Source organism: Symphodus melops, assembly GCF_947650265.1.
Source record: "Symphodus melops genome assembly, chromosome: 4".
NCBI lineage: Eukaryota > Metazoa > Chordata > Actinopteri > Labriformes > Labridae > Symphodus > Symphodus melops.
The window spans coordinates 2066783-2082432 of record NC_136694.1 but is presented as its reverse complement, the minus strand read 5'-3'; positions in this window follow the sequence as shown (position 1 = coordinate 2082432).

Genomic DNA, 15650 nt, shown 5'->3' with positions numbered 1-15650 from the left:
AGTTTTTATCCTTTATTATTATTTGGTATATATTTTTAAAAATCTTTCTACTGTTAGTTTACATCATGGTTCAGAGAGAAACAGTTTTTATATTTTTCTGTATGTCCAGCACATGAAGCTAAAGATGGCTGACTTTTGACTAGTTGTGTTTTTCAACATGTTTGTATTTGTTTCAGGCTTGGCGGGTGCTCAGCTGAAGATCACAGTCTTTTAAACTTAAACTGATAAAAGTAAAAAAGTCAGACACATCCCGTCCTTGTTTGTAGGGAAGGTTTTAAGAGGTCATAAAAGCTTTAACCGAAGTCGTTTTCTTCCTGATGAAAAGCCACACTTTGCATATTATTCCCTAGCTCTCCTGGCCCCGTGCCACGGCCGTCCCCACCTGGCCTTTGTCCCGCCGAGCTCATAATCACATTAGGTTGTAGTGAACTCTGCGGTCCGCCGTCTCCAGCCCAGAAATCTGTCATAAAGCAGAAACACGGATTGTTTACAGGTTTCGGGTTTCCTTGTCGCTGTTTGTGGCCGGGAGTTGTGGCAAAGTGTCAGGCCGAATCCGAGTGAACAGGATCAAGAGCCCGGCTGAAGAGGGCTATTGTGTTTCCCCGCTCGGATGTAATCAGAAACATGTGGCCTGCGTCCTCGGCGCTGAAAACGCAGGCTTGTTTAACAGCGCTTTACTTCATTGAATACAAGTTTAATAGTCGCCCCGATTACACTGTTTAACAATGATGTTTCGGGAAGGCTTGCAACAGCATTTCAGAGTGTGTGTGTGTGTGTGTGTGTGTGTCCCAGGAGAGCACCCACACACCCCAAAGGCTCGTGTTCCTGCTGAGACCTGAAAACACTTTGTGCGAGGTTAGTGTTCCACATCTCCTTCACACTCGCCTCCTCCAATTTTATGGGGGTCTTACTTTGATTTATTTCACTTTATCTGATTATTCTTCACGTTCGCTCGCAGCTCGTTACTCTGAGAAGGACAGATGGTAGAGTCCGAAACAGGAGAGAGGGTCGGACTCAAACCTGAGGCTGCAGCTTCGGGAAGCGTATAGCCTCTGCACGCGGGGGGCGTACAGTTCAACTTAGCAGCTTTCCTTAAATGCATCGTCTTTCCCAACAAATCCAGACTGCAGGTTCAACAGAATCCAAAGAAATCCCAAATTTCATCAACATGAACACCCCTCGACCTCGTCTGTGCACGGCGCCTTCCACTGAGTCCACCTCAGGTGAAGCCAGGGGATCGTCTCAGACCCGTTCAATCCGTTCAGTTTTTCACGTTTTTATACACGGTGAAATATTTATACTGTGTGAAAAACGGGCTTCAAACACAGTAGTTGTATGCTAAGCCATGCTATGCTAAGTCATGCTATGCTAAGTCATGCTATGCTAGGTCATGCTATGCTAAGTCATGCCATGCTAAGTCATGCTATGCTAGGTCATGCTATGCTAAGTTATGCCATGCTAAGTCATGCTATGCTTAGTCATGCTATGCTAAGTCATGCCATGCAATGTCATGCCATGCAAAGTCATGCCATGCTAAGTCATGCTATGCTAAGTCATGCCATTCTAAGTCATGCTATGCTAAGTCATGCCATGCAAAGTCATGCTATGCTAAGTCATGCCATGCAAAGTCATGCTATGCTAAGTCATGCCATGCAAAGTCATGCTATGCTAAGTCATGCCATGCAAAGTCATGCCATGCAAAGTCATGCTATGCTAAGTCATGCCATTCTAAGTCATGCTATGCTAAGTCATGCCATGCTAAGTCATGCTATGCTAAGGCTGGATTTGATCAGATGTGTGCACCATACTCTGAAGCACGGGTCACGGCGCCTGCTTTAGGTCTTTCCTCACGCGAGCGTTTCAGCCTTGGGTTTAATGTTTAATCACCTGAGATAATTTATCTTCTGGGGAAACTTTGGGGGACCAGACGTGTCCCATGCTTTAAAATCTCCAATACATACATGTTGTCATGGTTTGGTTTGGTTTCTGTTTTTCATCTTGTTTTGGTTTTTATTCTTTCCCTCGTGTTCTGTGTATGTTTGATTACTTTAGTCCTTAGTGTGTTTCCTTGTATCCTTGTGTCCTTCTATGTTGTCTGTGGGTTTGTTTCCTGTTATTCGTGTTTTCAGGCTCTTAGTTTGGTGTTTAATGTTTCTTAGTCTTGTTTTAAGTGTTTCCTGTTTTATTTTGAAATATCTTCTTTTCAGTGTCAGGTTTGACTTTGTACTTGTCCTCAGTGTTCTGGTCTTGTGTTCTCTGTGTTTCCCTCCTGTCTTGATGACCCTGATTGTCCTCACCTGAAACTGTGTTTCCTCAGTCTCTTGTCGGTTCATCGTCTTCTGTAGTTTTCGTAGTCTGTTGGTGTGGTATGTGGTTTGTCTCCTTGCTCCGGTGGATTACCTTGTTGTTTCTTCTTGATGCTCTTTTGGACGTTTTGGATTTATCAATTAAGTAAGTTTTTGTTTTTTTCTTTTGTGACACATGTGACTGTTTGCAGCGGACGGCAGCAGCTCTGTTCATGTCCCAGTGTGGACCAAATCTGGGAACTGGTCCGGTATCTGGAGAGGTGTGGAAACTAATTTTCCCTCGCGGGATTAATACATTTTATTTTATTTTTCTTGTAACTCTCCTCCTGTGATAATAGAGGGCCGGCTGTGGCTCCATTGTCAGGGTTGGAAAGTCGAGGGTTCAATCTTGAGCTCCTGCAGCCACACATCCAAAGACACTAACCCCGATTTGCTCCCGCTGCGTCGGCGTAGAAAAAGATCAATATAAATCCTTCTGTAATCAATTTATTTACGTCTGTAGATTATTTTGGGGCAGGTTTCTAACCGACACCCTACAATCCTGAATCGCTCTCTCCTCTCTCTCCTGGCTGTGTTCCTCTCCCACTTTTTTTTTTTTATTGCTATCTGATTTGTCTTGGCCGAGCTGACCGCTGTTTCACTTTCCAGTGAGTGCGGTCGTGGTTTTTTCTTTGACAGATGTTAAAGGGAGGAATTTTATCACGTGGCCGCGCCAAATAGCTGCTCCAAAGAAAAACACGGCGGTTTAATCTGGCACGGTGCGTGTGACACCTCCGTTCACAGCTGTGTATGTTTTTCCCTTCATGCATGTGGGAGTGTATCAGTGAATCTCTGTCTCTGCGTGTGTGTGTGTGTGTGTGAGAGGAGGGGGGGGGGGCAGGGGTCATCTTTTTTTTTTTTTTTTTACCTGTTTGTAATCTGTGATCTTTAACATGATTTTAAACATTTCCGTACACACACGTGCTTTCAGCGTTTGTTTCGATTTGAAAAGCACACAGACCAGGTTACTGTCCAAATGTACCGCTCGGAGGGGGGGCAGAGTTCACCCTCTCTGAGCCTTGGCAGAAGAGCAGCTGAGCACACTTTCAGTCCAGGTTGAACCTCCAGCTTTTCTCATGAGTTAGTGCCACACTGCTCCTCCTCCTCCTCCTCTTCCTCCGTGAATCGCTCCAAAAAAGCCACAACTTGATTTCTGCTGTGAAAACACTGCTCTGTTTCCAGCACAGACCCCGGCCTGGAAAGCATTTGACGGAGGCGAACATGTTTCATGTTAGCTGGGTACAGTGGGCCTTTTCATTCCTCTTCACATGTCGAGAGTCGGAGCAAAGCAGAGAGGAAGACGCTTCTTTTCTTCATGTGGCCTACAAAGGGTCCTTGCTCCTTCGAGGGACAGGTAGCTGCTTCATGTTCCCTCAGTCAGGTCAGGATTTAGATTTCCTGTCTTTAGTCCTCGTGTTTCCCTGTGTTTTCTGATTTATACTGAGTCTTAGTCTTTAGTGTGTATCCTTGTTTCCTGTTTCTTGTGTTTTCAGGCTCTTAGTTTGGTGTTTAAGTGTTTCCTGTTTTATTTTGTAGTATCTTGTTTGAGTGTTTTCAGTGTCAGGTTTGACTTTGTCCTCAGTCTTCTGCTCTTGTGTTCATTGTGTTTCCCGTCTGTCTTGATGACCCTGATTGTCCTCACCTGTGTCTGATTGTCTCATGTCCACATGTAGCCGGGTATCTCACAAAACAAAGATATTTTTCTATGTTTCGGCCTCTCATCCACACGAACATGCAGATTTACGGCATCAACAACGAAGCTTTTAAAAACCTCCGACCAAAGTGAAGATTCTCCGTTTGCATGTGGACGTCAGTAACCGGGGGTTTTTTGTGTTTCGAAACGTCGCTGCCTGCGACAAAATCTGTTCTTACATCACATATGCGACCTGTGTTTACGTTCAGAAACAGAATGAATGTGCTTAAAAAAAAAATAAAAAATTCAAGATTGAGGAGGCAGAATATTTGTGTTTACAAAAACCCAGCTACATGTGGACGAGGCCTGAGTCTCTGTTTCCCTCAGTGTCAGTTCATTTTTTTTGATTCTCTGGATTCATTATTGAAGTAAGTTTTTGTTTTACCTGTATGTGGGTCTTCCTCCCTGCTTTCTGCCTGCACTCGTGACACCCTGCCTTCATCACACCTGAACAAAACTCTCAAAATCTCCTGAAGTATTCGGGGCGAGCTGCATTTTGTGCCATTAGTCTGTCGGGTGAATTAGACGCATCAGCTCCATGAATCAGAACAAATCGGTGATTTTCAATGACTGATTTGAAAGTCTCGCTGAATAAGTAGTTAGTTGTGATTTCTCATTGGCAGAATCAAACCGATTGTTTAATTCTCAATATTAAACGTGTTTTTTCAGACGGCTCACACTCGGCTTGCGACGCCCCACATCGATTCAGACGGGACGGGAGGACTTTCCCTCTCTCTCTCTCTCGCCTCTCTGTCTTCCTCACTCTCACTCTCTCACGACCACACACACAGCTCGAGAGATAGCGGAGAAACACACCCTCACACACACACACACACACACACACACACACACACAGCATCAGCCGAGACGCCCCACTCTGTGAACCATTATCATTACCAGGTGTTGAAAAGAAGAGATATCATTGGTGGTGATTCATCAATCATCACAGCTCCCCTCACACGTCCCTCCTCCTGCCAAGAGGAAAAAAAAAAGATGTAAAACATTTTGACCACCTGTGCGCTCTGGCTCGACACAAACTCATTTTTCATTTTCATAAAATGTCAGGAGAAGATAAATATGAGGATGTTGGTTTTTTATCACAGCCAGAGAGGGAAGAGCAGCAGCAGCCGGGTTTCATAGGTTTTGAGTCAGAGGTCATGGCCAAGCTTCAGTTTGATGTCAGAGGTTTGAAGTGACCCGATCCATGACTGAACTTCAGAGTCAATCCTCCGAGCAGCTTCTCCAAATACTTCATGTAATACACCGATCTACACCGAGCATCTGGTGGAGAAGACTTTCTCGCTTTACAGTATCAGTGACTTTTTTTTTCTTCCAAAAAGCTACAAGCGACTTTTTATTTTTGTTTGAATTATTATTATTATTTTTTAAATATGCCTTTATTATAGATAGGAAAGTGGATAGAGACGGTAATCAGGGAGAGAGAGTGGGGAGAAACATGCGGGAAATGAGCCGCAGGCCAGACGCAAACCCGGGCCTCAATACGTGGGCCGCGCTCGCTACCGCTGCGCCACCAGCGCCCCCATATATTTTAATTTTAAGTGATGGCCTTTTTCAGTTGCTAATAAATAAATAAAAAAACAAGAATCATCAGAAGAGAGTTGATTTGTTCTAAACATCTTTAGGGTTGTTTTGTTTTTACTCACATTTTGTCTCCCACAACGTTATTTCTCTTCTACAGCGTCCATCACGATTTCATGCTTTTTGCCAGTTATGCAAATTCGGTGATGGCGTCATTTAGCGACTTTTACGACAGCCAATAGCTACTTCCCTTACACTGGTGGACGTTTACACAAAGTTAAACGAGTAGAAACCAAACGGCAACTTTAGGTGTTTAAAAATGAAGCCGAGGCTGTAAAGTGTTAAAGTCCTGCAGTTCCTGGAGTGTCCACTAGAGGCTGGCTGCAGCAGCACAGGAAGTCACATACACACCCATTCAAAAAGCCTGTTTTTACAGCAGACATGAACATGTTTACAGCACATAGGTGTGATTAGCTCATGTCTCCATCCACACACACTGTACGGGGGGGAATGTTTTGATGACTCTGTAGCTGAGCTGATTGACAGGCGGGCGCCGTGTAACGGTTTGTCAGGAGGCTTAAAAAAACATCCGGATGCAAATCAGCACAGATTTGTAAAATGAGATTTACACAAATAAGCTATGCTAACCAACTGCTCCCTCCTTTAAGTCCAGATATCTGACCATCTTCAGTCAACATCAACGTTTCCGTCTTCCTCTTTAGCTTTATTTTTAACGTAACGGCCTCTTTCATTGGTTTTGTCTGCTTCGTGTTTATTTTGGATCAATAATCAACGTTTGAAACGACAGAAATAAAAGCCAACGACCCGGCAAAGTACTTCCTCGGTGACACCTTTAGTGCTGGGCTCTTCCTGCTGTGGGGTCACTTCCCTTTCCAAAGACAACCTGTGAATCACTCAGCGGGCTGTAAATCACCGGTCAATTCGGAAACGCAGAGAGAGCGGCCGAGCGGACATTTATTTATCTGAAAATGTTACAGAAGGTTTCTCCCACCACTTCACCCCCGTGTCCGTCTGCTGCACTCCGCCACGCCACGCTCCGCTGCTGTATTTATCAGAGTCAGCAGAGAGAGAGGAAGAAGGAAGAGCGAGACGGGCTGAGGCTGCACCTTGTCCAAGTGTCTCACACACACACCACACACACACACACACACACACACACCACACACACACACACACACAAGCTGTTTTCATTCAGGAAGTGAACATGTCGAGCCCCCTCCTCGAGTCCGAGGGCAGAGAAAAAACACGGGTGGTGTGAATTCTTGAACGGTCTCCAGTCGCAGCTTTTTGGCCGACGCTCTCGTCCATCAAGGCATTCCAGGAGAGACAGATAATTCGTCTGTTTCCTCCTATTTGCATCCTGAGCCACCACACCGCAGCTCCGTGTGTGTGTGTGTGTGTGTGTGTTGTGTACATGAGCAGGAGGAAGCATGCAGTGAGAGAAGTCTTCACTTTAGTAAAAGATAACAGTGAAAACCGTCTTTTTAAAACCTGCTCGTTCCGTCAGCATCAGCTTAGAGAAGACTCTGCATCCACTCTGAGATTCACGTGTGTGTGTGTGTGTGTGTGTGTGTGTGTGTGTGTGTGTGTGTGTGTGTGTGTGTGTGTGTGTCTCGAGTGTGTGTATCTCTTGTTTACTGTCTGTGTGTGTGTGTGTCCATGCATGTGTCTCGTGTGTGTCCATGCATGTGTCTCGTGTGTGTGTGTCCATGCATGTGTCTCGTGTGTGTGTGTCCATGCATGTGTCTCGTGTGTGTCCATGCATGTGTCTCGTGTGTGTGTGTCCATGCATGTGTCTTGTGTGTGTCCATGCATGTGTCTCGTGTGTGTGTGTCCATGCATGTGTCTTGTGTGTGTCCATGCATGTGTCTCGTGTGTGTGTGTCCATGCATGTGTCTCGTGTGTGTGTGTCCATGCATGTGTCTCGTGTGTGTCCATGCATGTGTCTCGTGTGTGTGTGTCCATGCATGTGTCTCGTGTGTGTCCATGCATGTGTCTCGTGTGTGTCCATGCATGTGTCTTGAGTGTGTGTGTCCATGCATGTGTCTTGAGTGTGTGTGTCCATGCTTCTGTTTCGAGTGTGCATGTGTGTGTCTCGTGTGGGTGTGTCCATGCATGTGTCTCGTGTGTGTGTGTCCATGCATGTGTCTCGTGTGTGTGTGTCCATGCATGTGTCTCGAGTGTGCATGTATGTGTCTCGTGTGTGTGTGTCCATGCATGTGTCTCGTGTGTGTCCATGCGAGTGTCTCGTGTGTGGGTGTGTCCATGTATGTGTCTCGTGTGTGTCCATGCGAGTGTCTCGTGTGTGTGTGTGTGTGTGTGTCTTGTGTGTGTGTGTGTCCATGCATGTGTCTCGTCTGTGTGTGTATGTGTGTCCATGCGAGTGTGTGTGTCTCGTGTGTGTGTGTGTGTCGAGTGTGTGTGTGTGTGTGTGTGTGTGTGTGTGTCTCGTGTGTGTGTGTGTGAGGGTTATTTAAGCAGCATTACTCGACTCGTGAGCTGCCAAGTACCTGTCGCCTTTACTTCTCCTTCCCACTTCATCCTCAATGTGGCCACCACCTGCAGCAACAGAGCACACACACACACACACACACACACACACACACACACACACACACACACACACACACACACACTTACCAAAGATGCACAGAGGAACAAGCTCTGTAGTGTTGTCTACAGCGGATGTGATTCGTCCATATAAATCTTCAGCCGGAGGTCGAGTTAAACACAGAATCATTTTATAATGTGAATATGAAACAGTGACCTTTGACCTGTTTCTGAAGGACAAAGGACTGAATGTCTCATTAAAGGAAAGGATAATCCGTGTTTGGTTCTCCAGTTTAGTGTCGCACTCGAGGTCAGTCCTCGTCTTCAGACCGTGCTGCTCTTAAAAACGTTTTGACTCTTCCTCGTCAGTCTGCGCAGACTCAGGCTTTTAAATAAAGACCTCCACTGATCGGCTATTTTTTTCCTCCTCACTGAGATTAGACGGAAAACGCTTCTTTCTGAAACAACAATTCACTTCAGTTCATCTGTAGTTTTTCATTTTTATCCTCCGGTTTACGGATGTAAGCTTCCCGGTCTTACTGTCATGTTCATGGTCATGGTCTTGACTCGGTCTCTGCATACATTTTAAACATTTTATTTTGAGTTGCTCGTATCTGACTGTTGAAGCCTGTTGACCTGCGTCTGTGACTCTGATGTCGACCTGACTCGGCCTCGATCCCTTCATGCGTCGGTCTCGTGGTTCAGTTTTTGGGATTGTATCAGAATGAACTCGAGGTCTAAAGATCAAGCAGGAAACAAGGCAAAACAACACGATACCAACCTTAATCACACACACACACACACACACACACACACACACACACACACACACACACACACACACGTTGCACCTCCGACCTTGTAGTTCCTCTTTTAGCTCGTTTGTCAGAATAACTGGTTAAACTTCAGGGTGCCCGTTTTACTCTTCTCCTGTCAAATATTCCATGAATGTGGAGCTGAGCCGCAGCCAACATGGACGCCCTCGCTCCCTGCTCGACCTCCTCACCATAAAAACGACGCACGATTAAACACACAAACACAGACTGAGCACACCCACACGGAGTCAGCTGTGGAGGAAACCGACCGTCTCTCTCTCTCTCTCCCACTCTCAGGCTTTTCATAAACACCGCCACTCCGACGTTAAACCGCGCTGAGCTGGCGCGCTGCGATAGACGCAATAAAGCAGGATAATAAATATCACCGCAGGGTGGCCTGCGAGTCTGAGAGAGCTCACTGACCACTCGAGGAGCGGGACGGTGTGTCGGACATCTTTCTGTTATTTTAAGTGCGGGAAGGTTGATCGGTTATTTTTATCAGGGATTTATTTCTGCATGTCGGGATCATGTTTGGGATCCTTAAATCTCACCTTCGTCCCTTCAGCGTCACTTCCTACGTCTGTATATTGTTTTTTAAGAGACTCGGGTTCAAAGTGAACAAACCAGGAGGTTTAATGAAGTACGGAAATACAATGCAGATACCGAGGTTGTGTCCCAGCTGGAGGTCGACCTCGCTGAGGATTGACCACGATGGTCAAAAGTCACAGGATTATATCGTTGCAGTGAAGTGCCTCCTTTTGATGAACAACGTGACCTTGAAGTGTTCGAGAACATTCTGCACGTTTTTAGAGCATCACAGGAAACGCCTCAGAAAACAGCTTAAACAGCTCAGTCATTTGAAGAGGTTATATAATAATCAACTTATTTCTGACCTTTGCACTGATCAATCACAGCTCCTGTTAAATGGTTTCAGGTGATTGCACTCAGTCACATGACTATCAGAGGCGGGATGAAGTCGTGTGCGGTGCGTTCACTCGGGATGAGGTGCAGCATCACTCTTTACAGCGTGCGGCCTGCTGGACAGTCACGAGAAGAAGACAGACGTCCACCTCCTCTCCAAACATCCCAACAACGAGCAGACTGTGTGTTTACATCCACACTTTAAAAAATGACAGTCAGATCACACGGGGTTAAAAACACAGACGTGGCGTTTAGACGCCCGAGATCTGTTAAGAGATGTTGACGTTTAGTCAGACGAGATAAACTACGTTAAGCTGAGAATTTTAAAGTTTTTACGTCCTCATTTAAAGCTCAAGAGTATTAAAGTAACACTCTGAATGTGGAGCTGTGACCTTTAACCCCTGGATGCCTGTTGTCGCTAATTTGCAACAAACCGCTTCCGCTCCAAATGCAGCCAAAGTAGCGTCTGAATTCCTCCACTGCCGGTTGATGCACTTTCAATACAAACCTACGAACCTTTAGCAAGTGTTAGTTTGTCATAGGACCAGTCAGAGACGGAACAACATCTGTTTGATGTGCTATTTTTCTATCTATTTATGTGCTGTTTTCAAAAAAAAGTTCTCAACTTAATTTAGCATCTACTTAAAAGCAGAAACGTGTAAAAAAATGTTTAAATACTTGGAAGCAAATTCAGGCGTCGAGGGGTTAAATAGACGAGCACGGTGATGCAGAACAGGTGAAACACAGTGAAGGTTTCGAGCTTGAGACGGCTGACGTCCGTGACACGCACCATAACCCGCTGAGTCACCGGCACACTCCTCCTCATGGTTTGATTTAAAAGTGGATGTTCACATTTATAATTTCAGTCCTGCTGCTGTACGCTCGGGCCTCTGCAGCCATCTGGAGCGGGGGCAGAGGTGTCACAGTCCTGCACCTGACCACCATCTATTTCAGCCGTCTCCTTGTTTAAGCGAGGCGCTGAAGGGTGCACACAGATCAAAAGGCCGTGTCCAATATCCTGAGGTTTCTTTACACGGCCAAGATCCAGGATTAGACCGTTCCCCACGCACACACGCCTTTCTGTGACGCTGCTCACCTCAGGACATCTATGATTAGAATCAAACCATGCCAACCTACACCTTATAAACAGGCTGCTGGGAGGACAACAGGCGTCATGCCAAATGTTTGACTCCGTTCTTCAGACTTGTCTAAACTGTCTGACCTGTAGAAACTGGTCTTTAACAATCTGATATTTACAAACCGTGCGTACAGCCTTGTTTTCCCTCCTTCTGTTGTCTGCTTTCATTTAAAAGTCGCCGTGGTTACGCTCTGTCCTCCGGCACACTGCTCGGCTTCTGAAGGGTTAGCGCAGTGGAGCGTGGCTCGCAGGTTTACGAGATCACAGGATAACTACGACTAGATGCTGTTTAGCTGAGGCAGATTTTGGTGGTTTTGTTTTCAGACTGATGAAGTCTCGAGCAGGATGTTTGGAGCCGAACACGGGAGAGAACGTAACGCAGATCCTGTGGATTCTAGAGACCAGGCTTGCATCTCAACACATTTATTTACACAGCACACATCAGCTGAATCCAGCTCCTGTTTGTATGTGTAAAACTGCAATAAGCCAATGCTTGCTTTACCTCAAGGTCCAAGAAAAACCTTCAATATGTTGCACTTCTTATTCTGCCACATCGTCTGCTATGTCACCGAATCAAAGCCCAAGAAAAACGTTTTCTACTTTACACTTTGTTTTTATGAGCAAAATATATAAACAGTGGAAAGAGGTGCACTTACTGTCGTCTGATTTATCAACCTTCAGGTTGACCTGCAGGTGAGCTACTGGAAACCTGTCGGAGACCCGCTGGTCTCTCCTCATTTTTTATACAAGGGGGAAAAACTAGCAAATAAGATGGACAAGAAAGGTCAACTGTGAGGCCGTCACACTCCCCTGATGAGACAGGCTGGACACCATGTTTTCTGTTGTTCACGTCGCGCACATTTGAAAGGTGCATACGTGTGTGTGTGTGTGTGTGTGTGTGTGTGAGACACTTGATCAGTCAGCTCTTGGTCCTCGTACGAGGTCAAGTCAACTCTCAGACTCTTCGATTCGACACAAGCGCTCCGACAGAAATGAAGAGAAATACAAAGAAGCCTCCAGATGGCATTTTTGTTATTTCCAGATTCCCCTTTTCTCTGCTGGTTGCGTAACATGACACGTTGATTAAGAAATGAAAAACAGTGTTCTGGTTACATGGAGCCACATGCACTCCTCGTTAGCGAACCTTTAACCTCATTAGAGGATTCCATCTCTGGTTTGTGTAACCCAACCGCAGCTCTTTTGTCTCTCTCAGCTGAAATGTGACCATTTCCTGATAGTGTAATTCCATAATAATGGTCCCCAGCTCTTTATTTTTTAACTTTTTTTTGTATACATTACTCAACTTTTCATCCCCCTTAAGCTCCAAATTACCAGGAAACAAAAAGTAGTATGACATGAAAAACCCCTTTGGGTGTCAACATGAAAAGATTTGTCCAAGCTTCCAGAGAGAAGCCACTAATGTGTACCAGAGCACATGGGAAGTCTGACTGTTATTAACTGTGTGTGGGATGTCGGCAGTGTCATTGTATGAAACGGTAAAAAGAAAGAAATGAGAGGAAGGGAAAATCATCCTGCAAAAAAAAAAGACAAAATAAGTGATATTAGCTTCAAGCTTTCAGCGTCAGTCAGCAGCTGCAGTTAGGAAACCAGGACAGAGCTTATTGACACCAGCTGTTTGGGTCCATTTTTCAGCTACGTCACTTTGGTTTTTAAAAGCTACCACATCAGTAAATACTGCAAAATTTACACATCAGCCGATCATGGAGAAACCAGTCCAGCACTAACTTCTGTTTAGCTATCAGCCCGGGTGATGAAACAATAATTATTGTGATATTATTTCTTAGTATGAAAATAAACAGTTTGATAGATTTAAACCTGTAATTACACCACACAACCACTGGGCAACATGGGGGCGCTAATTCACCTTGAACGCTAGTAGCTAGCCAACAAGCTGAGCAAGAGCGATACCGAAAGAAATGTTCAACCTACCAGATCGAAGCTCGGCGAAAACCACAAGTCGACAAGAACGGCTACTCCTCGATATTTTGGCTATTTACAGTCCGACAAACACGAGCAACGTGCTCTGTAAGTTAAGGGATATTGGTTAAGGGATAATAACCAATATCGGTTCTATCCCTGGAGCTTCAGCAGAACAGTGCATAAAGGAAGTCGGACAAAATGAGCACCTGCCTTCCCGAACACGCGCCGCGCGACCAAGTGGCTGAACTTTTAAGAGTCGTCCGTAACGAGATATTTACAGCACATCGTATATTCTGCTCTCTCGGTCTCATAGAGCACCATTAACGTTAAACGCTCTGCATCGACTCGTTGTTAAACGAAAGACTGACAGCCGATATTTCATTCATTCCGTTTTAACAGTTGCTAAATTCTCTTTTCACCTCTGTAACTCGCCACTGGGGATCGCCCTTAGTGCCAGCACAGGGAGCTATATTAAACACGAGCCCGCTGTGGCACCAACACCAGAACTTCCTGCATTTCAGCGAGGACAAAGAGAAACAGAGTCGCTTCCTCTGGGAGTGTTTGCAGCGGTATCAACTGTCAAATGAACTCCAGTGGCGCTCATACTGGGACTTAAACAGAAAACAGCTATGTTTTGTTGAATTTTTATTGCGTGTGCCCTTAATACGTGAAATCTGAGCCCGCAGAATAAATACAGGGTGAAGCCATTTTCAACAATGCCCTCCCGTTACCGGCTCAATAAGTACCCAAAGTCCATGTACACAATGATGTCACTTCCTGCATAAACTGTGAAAGCCTGCCCCTGAATTTTACAGTTCAAGTGACTCAACGAAATATTGATGAACACCCTCCACTTCAGCGTTTCATTCACTGGGAGCTGCTGATCTTTTTTTTTTTTTTTTTTAATGGGAAAAATAGAGCCAGGAAGGAGCTAAAGGCTAAAAGTTCAACACAAGCAGGCAGTAAAGGAAACAACTGAGAGCAACTGAAGGTCTGCAGAGGCTACATCAACATCCCACTCCATCTGTAGCTGTGACTGTATAAACCGCATGCACTTAAGTGTAAAGCAGAACCAATCGAGCTACAATAACTCAGGTCTGAGTGAATGATGGTTAAACTGAATGAACCCTGGCTTAAGGAAACACCAAGAAAGATGGTGGATTGTGGGAAAAGCTTTTTAAAAACCAAGAAAAAAAAACAACTTTTCCTGGTAGTTATGAATGACTTTGTGTGAGTATAAATCCACCGACATGTCTCAAGTGAACCAAGAACCACTCTGCTGTTACTTAGCTCGAGATTACGTGAGTTATAGCCCCAAACGTTTCAGAAAATACAGACAGGAAAGGGAAGAAATTATATGAGCTAACTTCCAACTGCATGCACAGTCATCAGAATCGGTCACGTTTAGGGGATTTACAGACTATATTTACCGAGACTCGTTCCAAAACCCACTCACTTTCTAAACACAACCATTAACTAAATTAATTTGGGGACATTTCTGATAATCACCGTGTAAAGGGCAGCGTAAAGTGGTGACGCACCAATCAGCTTTAAATATATGGTTTAAAAAAAATCCTGTATCCATTCGAGACATTCGACCGAACCATGACACCAAAGAAAGAGACCAACTGTGCAGGTATGAGTTTCTTTAGACTAATAAAATGCTGGTGAGCATTTAAACACACGGCTTCATGGTTAGCGTAGAAGTTGAGTTTGGAATCAGTGTTGGTCCAGAGATATTTATATGATAATAGAACATCTGAGCTTTCATTAAAGTGAGTGAATTCAGCCGTTTTGTCAAGTTTGCCTCGACAGAAAGAGTCAATGTGTAACTCGGAGCTGTCAACTTAAATCGAGTCATACCGCTGCATACCGGAGATCAAATTAATTGATGCAGATCATGCTAACATTATCAGCTAGATGGTTAATTGGTCAGACGCCATTTTACTCAAAACCTCCAGAGTTGATTTAATTCGGTAAATATTGTTCTGGATTCAAACTCGACCTTTTAAAAAGGACAAAGATAAGTAGATGAAACCCTCTCCACTCGAGGTGTAGTCAAATGTTTGGTAATAGAGGGAAGACCTCGGCACCGCGGCCCTCAGCCCACCTACCAGAGGGTAACGACTAAAGTGCAGTCTAAGTGTGTTTTTATCTGTTCATCTGAACTTTGGCTGCAGCTGCCGCTCCTCAGAGATTTCCCCCAACAAAGAACGCTTTATCCCATCCTGTCAACAACGTTACCCCCACTTCTTTCACATAGACTCGTATTGTTGAACTCAGACCTTTCACATCATGCTCGGCTTTTAAGGAATTTAAAGAAAAGTTCAATTTCCAGATCAACTGTGGGGTCGGTGCAGCGTTGCACTCACTGCACTTACATAACCTGTTTTTTTTTTATATTTAGAGATTATTTACTGATTATTAAATTAGGAATTTTCCAAAACTTATCAGGTCAGTCTCAAGTGTTCGCCCGCTTTGGAGCCACTTGGACGTCACTCATTGGTTATATGACGGCTAGTTTGGCATTTCAGACCCAAGTTAAGAGGACGGTAAAGTCATAATTGAGACTATGAACTCATATGAGGTAATATATCATACTTATGCACAATCTGACATCTTGCTGTAACCATTTAAGGCCCGTTCACCTTTGAGTGCAAGAGGAAACGTCATCTTCAATAGACAGT